Source organism: Struthio camelus, chromosome 3 (genome assembly GCF_040807025.1).
Source record: "Struthio camelus isolate bStrCam1 chromosome 3, bStrCam1.hap1, whole genome shotgun sequence".
NCBI lineage: Eukaryota > Metazoa > Chordata > Aves > Struthioniformes > Struthionidae > Struthio > Struthio camelus.
The window spans coordinates 47,886,527-47,894,944 of NC_090944.1; positions in this window are offsets into that span (position 1 = coordinate 47,886,527).

The following is an 8,418-nucleotide window of genomic DNA, read 5'->3' on the forward strand; positions in this document are numbered from 1 at the left end:
ATGCACCAGTACAGGCTGGGGACTGACCTGTTGGAAAGTAGCTCTGCCGAGAAGGACCTGGGAGTGCTGGTGGACAACAAGTTAAACATGAGCCAGCAGTGTGCCCTTGTGGCCAAGAAGGCCAATGGGATCCTGGGGTGCATGAGGCAGAGTGTTGCCAGCAGGACGAGGGAGGTGATCCTGCCCCTCTCCTCAGCCCTGGGGAGGCCTCCCCTGGACTACTGGGTCCAGGTCTGGGCTCCCCAGTACAAGAGAGACATGGCACTCCTGGAGAGAGTCCAGCGGAGGGCTACCAAGATGATTAGAGGGCTGGAGCATCTCTCCTAGGAAGAAAGGCTGAGAGAGCTGGGCCTGTTCAGCCTGGAGAAGAGAAGACTGAGAGGGGATCTCATCAACGTGTACAAGTATCTGAAGGGGGAGTGTCAAGAGGATGGGGCCAGCCTCTTCTCCGTGGTGCCCAGCAACAGGACAAGAGGCAATGGGCAGAAACTGAACCACAGGAAGTTCCATCTGAACCTGAGAAAAAACTTCTTCACTGTGAGGGTGACAGAGCATTGGAACAGGTTGCCCAGAGGGGTGGTGGAGTCTCCTTCGCTGGAGATATTCAAAACCCGTCTGGATGTGATCCTGGGCAATATGCTCTAGGTGACCCTGCTTGAGCAGGGAGGTTGGACGAGATGATCTCCAGAGGTCCCTTCCAACCTAAACGATTCTGTGATTCTGTGATTCTGTGATTCTGTGATCAGTCAGCTCAGAATCCTGATTTTGTTCCCATCAGCAACCACGTGCTGATGCTTCATGGAACTGCCAGTGCTCTTTATCCCAAGCTTGTGTAGGCTATCCCCAAATCTCCCTACTTGCTGCTTTACAGTCTCCAGGAGGAGACAGACCTTCTCCTCCTACAGGTGTCTAATACCTCCCTAGACGCTTTCCAATTCAGCAGGAGTCATCTTCTGTGAAGTTTCAGCAGTTCTCTTCTCCACACCCATGCTTCGAGAAACCCAGAAACAGAGCCACACAGGTGTGGGTGAGCAAGCAAAGCAGTTTTCTCCATAGTCTTTTTTTTGAGAGGCTGAGAGGACCCAACCACTTCACATTCTGTCACATCCTCCCTCAAAGACATGGACACGGCCACAACTTTTCTCCTGGGCTCCCTGAAATCTTCTCATATGGGAAGATTCAAGAAATTAAACACACATGATGTGGTTACAGGATTACTGAGGAAGGCTATGATAATACTTTATAATATCAGAAGTATGAAAAATTTTATGAAACAGTGGAATTATTTAGGCTCATAAAAAATGTATAACTAGCAATAATGGAATGGCAAATACCTAAGTACACAATACAGGAGCGATTCTCAATATGAAGATCTGCAGCTTGTGAAATCATCCCTAAAAGGAAAGTTCTCAGCAGTAAGAGCTCATCTGTAACGTAGACAGAGCATGTTATTAGCTACACAGAAATGAGTTCAATTTAATTTTGCTTAGGCCTCAAGGAACCTCTTCACACAAGGATTGTACAGAATTGACAGGCATTTGCAAGGTCACTCTCCTATTCACAGTGAATCACTGCATTTTAAATTGTGCCCCCATTGTAACAACTTCATATCTGCTTCTGCAACATTGAAATCTTAACTCATACTGCTATGTAAGAAGGCTTTTTGCCTAAAGCACTGGTACGTTTGATGCATTTGATGCAGCTCATTCTCTGCAAACTGCTATAGAGAAGGAATGGAACACTACACTCAAAAAGCTGTTTGAGTTAAAGTAAGTTTTAAACCATATATGGCAACAGAATCTGGTCTTAAGGCTGCTCTATTCCTGCTTGTAGAACAGGAACCAAAGCTTTCAATTTTTTAGCCTATGAGAAGATCAGCAAAGGAGTCATTTATGATTGATTTGCTTTTATGCAGCTGACAGTGTTCTGAGTGGAACCTGCTTCACCAGTCATGATGTGCTTAAGGATTTTCGTCTCCCAGGAGAAGGATGCCACTTGGATGAGGTGGCTCAATGAGTGTTTTTTAAAAGCATGCGTGCAAGGTTTAATGCATGATTTTTGCATAGTGGAAATCAGCTATTTGCTCATACATGCAGACCATCTACATGTAGCAGATCTTTTGCTTATACAGACTCACAAGTAGTAAAAAAGCCAACAACTACAGCAACAAAAAAAACAACTAAAACAGTCCTTCCAGATGCAAATTTGGTGTGCAGAAGCACACACGTAATAGTGGAAATCAACCCCTCATGGCTCCTTTCAACTTCCTTTGAAGTCAGTAGCAAAATTCCCATTGAGTTCAATAAGAACAAGAGGAGGCCCTTGATCTAATAAAAAGTCCTTATGAGGTTTTATAAGTTTTTTTATAAAACTTTATTCCAGTTGTATATGAAATATATTTTGACCCTATATCCACCCACAAAACTTTGTAGCTGATTGGGAATAATGTGACACCTCCACTCTGCCCAGCCAATTGCTGTCACTCAAAGCACTGGTTAAACAGTTGTAGGAGGATTCCAGAATATCTGAATAGTTTTTGTATGCTGCTTTTCAAAGAGCCACTGAAGAGAGGTTGACAGCTCAAGTAACTTGCGTCCAGCTATTCAGGAGCAGGTTAGGTCAAGGCCATTTCTGGCCCCTGACCCACCATCTCTCATGACAAAAGGACATATGCCAAATGTCTCTGCTAATTCTGCTCAGTCTTGTGGTAGCCTTGGACACAGCTGATCACAAAGAATTAATACCAAGACTGGAGAACCTGGCAGGAGGCGATGGAATTGCATTAGAGCAGCTCTGTTTCACTCCTTGCTGATCAAGGCCAGAGAGTGGTGATGGGCAGCTATTCCCTCTGCTCGAGGGCGCTCAGCTGTGAATTCCCTAAGGGAGTGCTCATGTTGCTTCAGCTGTTCCACATTTATATGAAGTCTCTGGAAATTTGTGAGACAATTTGGGAAAATTATTACACTTTGTCTCGTTTCCAGCTGACTCAGAGACCATGGTCACGGGGCTTAACCAGTACCGACAGGAATCATGTTTTAGGCAAAAGCCAACTAGCTGAAAGTCTACCGAGGAAAAAATAGGCAAGATGGTGATCAGCAAATACAGATAATGGTAGACCTGGCAGCTGCAGGAACTCTTCTATCAGTTGAGGCCCTAGGATAGACTAATGCCAAAGTGGGCCCAGAACTGTAGCAACTTACAGTACAAACCGTTTGTTCAGATTGTATCACTAGCTAGAAGAACTATTCAGACATGACTAGCAGAGAAGCTATTTTCCTTTCCCTCAGATCTCAAGATGGTGATTTACACCTTTGTTATGTCTCATCTTTTTAGCACCTGGATCACACTTTGGGCCAATTATGAGAAACTCCAAAACTTCCATAAAACTGCTGTTCACACCCTGGATAGCCTGCCCTAGGGGAAAGATCCCTATTCTGCACAAATGCCAGGGTACTGAAAAATGCAGTCCCAAATCAAGTCATTTCAGTCTGGGCTATGCAACCCTGCACCCTCAGCCCTAACAGCCATCATTGCTTATACTCTCATCCACAGTTTGTATTCATAGAATCACAGAATGGCAGAATGGTTAAGGTTAGAAGGAACCATTAGAGATCATCTAGTCCAATTGCCCTGCTGAAGCAGGGTCACCTAGAGCAGGTTGCCCAGGACCCTATCCAGATGGCTTGTGAACATCTCCAAGGATGGATACTCCACAGCCTCTCCCAGCAACCCGTTCCATATTCTAGGCTTGAAAACATGAGCTTTTTCCACCTGATGGGAATCTCGCCACATGAGCAGGATAGAGACCAGCAAGGAATGTCTGGTTTAGGGTTGATTCAAGTACATGCAGTTGGATGTTTCATGATTTAAAATATCACAAGTTTTCCTAGATCTTTGAAAACCTTCCCATTAAATTGCACCCAAGTACTGAACAATCTATTACTAGAATACAGATAATATCTTGTTAGATATTGAAATCTTCTGACTATCTGGAACAAAGGCAATCTTTTTGTGGAAAAGTGCACACTAGTAGGCTGGATTCATTAAACGCTAGTAATTTTAGCTCAGGTTAAAACATCTAAGCCCTTAATGGGATCAAGGGCACAGCACTAATCAACAAAGAAAGTTTCTAATCGAATTTGGCCTTGGGAAATTCTCTTATATATTCTTTCTGAGTGATGTTATTGTTTTTAGGGAGCTTATCTGCTATCTCGCTGGGAACAACTATCCACTTTAATAAAGTGCCTAAAATATTGTAATAAACACACAGCTTATATCAATAGCATCATATTTCCCCACATAGTATTTGTGTGTGGTTTAATTAGATGGAAGGATTACAGGAAAAGTTTGTGTCATAACGATTCTTTAAAGCGAAACCACAGATCAAAGTTCATAGCTGCCAAATATACAACTTTCAAAACAAGCTCAAGTGCTGCTATTAATCATGGCTGTTGGGGGATTTGATGACAAAGATTAAACTGCTGTAAAGGATACTGCTGTGCATCAGATTCTTGCAACTGTCATCAAATACTCTGCCAACTATTAACAGGTCAGAAGAGTTGTCCAGGGTTTACCATGGGTGGTTCTGTCACTACAGTTGGTGAAGCAGTCCATGCCATGGTGACAACCAATGACACTCTCACAGACAGACATTTGTGGGCTATTACTTTCTAAAATGTGGCTGAAATCTTAAGGTCTGTCTGCAGAATAAACAAGAGAGGAAGACTGCAGGACCTCAGCCTTACAGCACTTTAGCCTCCCAGGAACATCCGTTGTGCAGACTAGTTCACTCTATTTGCAATATGGAGTACCTTCCCTCTTGCTTACTGCATGTTAAGAGTGCCCACCTGTGGAGCCGAGGTGTTGTAAATGCACTTCCTAGTTTACTTCACAGCAACCACTCCATATAGGTAAGATCTCAGAGAGTGCCTCAAGGACCTGCTTTCATCCCATTTGCAATTACGCTAACCCTCTCTCCTTCTACGCAGGATCATGTAATAGCCCTGTGGAAAGCTACAGCAACTGCTTACAGAGAAACATAATATGAAGGAAGTATTTAAAGCACACGTTGCAACACCAGCGCCAACAGCCTGTGACCTACCAGCCAGCGCTCTGCGGTGGGTCACCAATGGCCCTCAGATGCCATGTAAAGAATTGTTAACCTGGAGACCTGCAATATGCTGCTATCGCTGCTCGTATGGAACAGCGTGCTTGAGAAATAGCTTTTCTGAGATTCAGCTTTGCGGACTCTGAAACTAGTAGAGTTTTGCACTGAGCTGTCAGTGAAACAGATGTGAATGACAGTGTGATACAACAAGCAACTGGAAATCCAAAACCACAGATTTGACTATAGTCTTCAAAGTTTAGAGAGTTACAGATCTGAATCCAAACTTCACAGCTGCAGCCAGCTATAAAACAAACTTATCTATATAACCGGTTGAAATCAAACTATATTTGAATATGCTTCATCTCTGGGAAAGTTTGGAGACACATCTGGCTGGGAATTTTTAAGCATCATCTGATCTTTACTAAATATTTCAAAAAAAAAAAAAAAAAAGAATGTTGAAGACTTAAAAAGGGCACACATTCAACCCTGGATTATTGTAAGTAGTTCAGCCTTTTAACTTACCAAGGAAAGGCCTTCCTTCTACCCAACACATCATAAGTTAAAGGTATCGATCTACATGGTCCACTTCTCTCCTTAATGCTGTAATTCTGTTCTCTGCTGAATGCAAGGATGTGACACCAGATAGACCATTTCTTAAGACATTTGTTGTGGTATATTGCCAAATTTAAAGCTTCTTTGTTTATACATCAACTTTGTTTTTGGAGGCTCCCCTCTTCCCACAAAATTAATTCCTATGGGGCTGAAACATTCAGTCTTAAAGCTCCCAGACGTTCATTCCTCTTCCCTTCCTGAAATGCTGAGGAAACTAATGTACCCTTTTCAGTTATAGTGAAGTGAAATGAATGCCTGCTTAGATTAATTGCTTATGTTCATTGTAAGATGTTACTTAATTGCCACCAAAAGGATGACTGGATTACATGGGCTTGGCATGTAACTAGTCCTCCCTGAGAACTAGTCTGTTAACATAGCTTTGAGGTCTGCTTAACACTCGTGAAGCTACACTTGTGCTGTTATTAGGGCCACATAAATGGTATGTGCTCACACATCTTTTTGTGGCATGGACAATTCCCTTCCCGAGTATGGAGCAGGTGATTCACACTGTACATTATTTAAGCAAGGTGTTTATCATACACACACACGCATGCACACACACGCATGCACACACAAACCTACCAAATAGTTACCTACTCGACAATATATCAAAGGGTCTTTGCAGATGTTTCTAGAAACGCTCATGTCTATACTGTACTTCAAAGAATACAAAGACTGTTGTGGAGCACTTCCATGAGTTGGGACCCATTGTTCTGGCTTTCTGTTTTCTGCCATGTTACATATGGAAGTGGCATCTGGTTTTCTTCTTACTGAGAGCTATGCACTAAGCAGAGTAACCAGGAAAGGGTGGGGAGGTGTTTTCCTTTGGGTTAGTGAAAAATATTGCCCGAGGAATGGAAACACTGCTTTGATTGTGATACAGCCTCTGTTTTTATTACTTTTCTCTGTAAAATACAATAAAAACATTGTGGGAAATATATAGTCCATTATCTGCAGTAGAAGTGAACGCACCATCTATTGGCAATGCTTTCGGTGGGGAGGGAGCCCTGACTTCCACATTTGTCTTACCTTTCAGCATTAGCCGGACTGTGGCTCGAAAACTGCAAGAGCGCAAATTTAAAAACAAAATACGAGCATGTGAAATGCATAAAGCCCATTACCCACCTGAAAAACACCTCAAAAGGCCAGAAGAATTTCCCTGCTGAAAACAGTATGACTGCAGCTGCTGCACGAGTAAAGCACTTAGCAGCAGAAAGTGGGGTTGCTTAGGGTTTGAAAATGTGTTATCCATAAAGCGTAATAGACGAAATCTCTCTCAAGTCAGTGGCAACACTACCACTGGCCACAGTAGAGCCCAGATTTCCTCCAATATGCTCTAAATTTACTATTGGCCCTATATTATAGCATGGAAATAAAACCTAGTGGTGTGCAAATGAACATCAGGACATAGCAAATTCAAATGGCTGTAGTGTTGACATAAACTTAAGTTTGTGCTGTGGCCACACTTAACGTTTGCTGCAATAGCTTTATCCTTCTTGGCTAGCCTTTGCTGTCAGTTCTCATTTTAGGCTTTGGACTCCTGTGAGAGGTGCATCGAGATATATTTGGACAGACCTCTACACTGTGGGTGCTGTCACAGCACACATGTGCCTTACATTAAAGGCAATTTGTTTTGAAAGTATATGGTAAGACTGTAGGGTCCATCCCTCAATTTGACCTGCTATTCTCTGCTGCAAAACTGAAGCCCAGGTGCTTGTCTTGAAATGTGCGCATTATCTCCAACATTTAGAAATGCCAACAAAGGAGAAATTTGCTGAAATGCTGAGCTCTTGGAGGTTCAGTGTTCATTCTGGTACAGCGGAGAATGTGAAGAAGTATCAACAAGTTATGGTTATAAACCTCTCATCAGAAGGTGACAGGCAAATAAATTCCATGAGAACATTTCTATTTGTAGAGTATTCACTAATATGAGTACCAATTTGCTTTCTTCCTTAAAAGGTGAGTGCTTAGTTTCCAGACTTCAAATTCTAAATTTTAGACAAATTCACAGAACTGTAATCCTTCAAGTACTCTCAAAATGTTGCCAGTTTGCTCACAGACTATTGCTTAATTTCCTCAGGTTCTGCCGCTCTTTGAAGCCAGACCATCATGGCTGACATTTAGTAAATTGCTTGCTTCAATGTGGGCCATGAGTCCTTACTGTAAAATCACACTTTGGGGTAATAACTATTAAGTGGCACAAGTATGAACATCTTCACCTGCAAACTCTCATGCTTCTGCAAGCAGAGAAAGCCTAATGAAGGGGGCAGACTGGAACAGGGACTACCTTTCAAATAAGGACAGGCTTTTGGTCAGTCTGCAGCAGGTTTTGTCTGGCAAGGAAAGACCTAGAAAAGTCTAACACAAAGCTTAGACTTTAGCCCTTTTAGATCAAGAGGGCTCAGGTTCCATATTAAAAAGCGGATAGAAACTGTCACTTACTCAGGTCCCTGCATTTCTCCAAGCAAGTTCAGAAGATTATATATCTCATGTCCTAGAACTCCTCTGTTCTGGAGTCTAGGGCACCAAAGTATCTGAGATGGTTTTATGGACAATTCAGTACTGCTGTGCAAGAATAAGAGGTGACTGCATATGACTTTTCCCTTTTTGGTTAACAAATACCTCTTTAGCGCATGAATATAACACTGATAAAGAGCCTTTAGAGCAAGTCGAATCCTGTAGAGATTTTATTCCCTAAT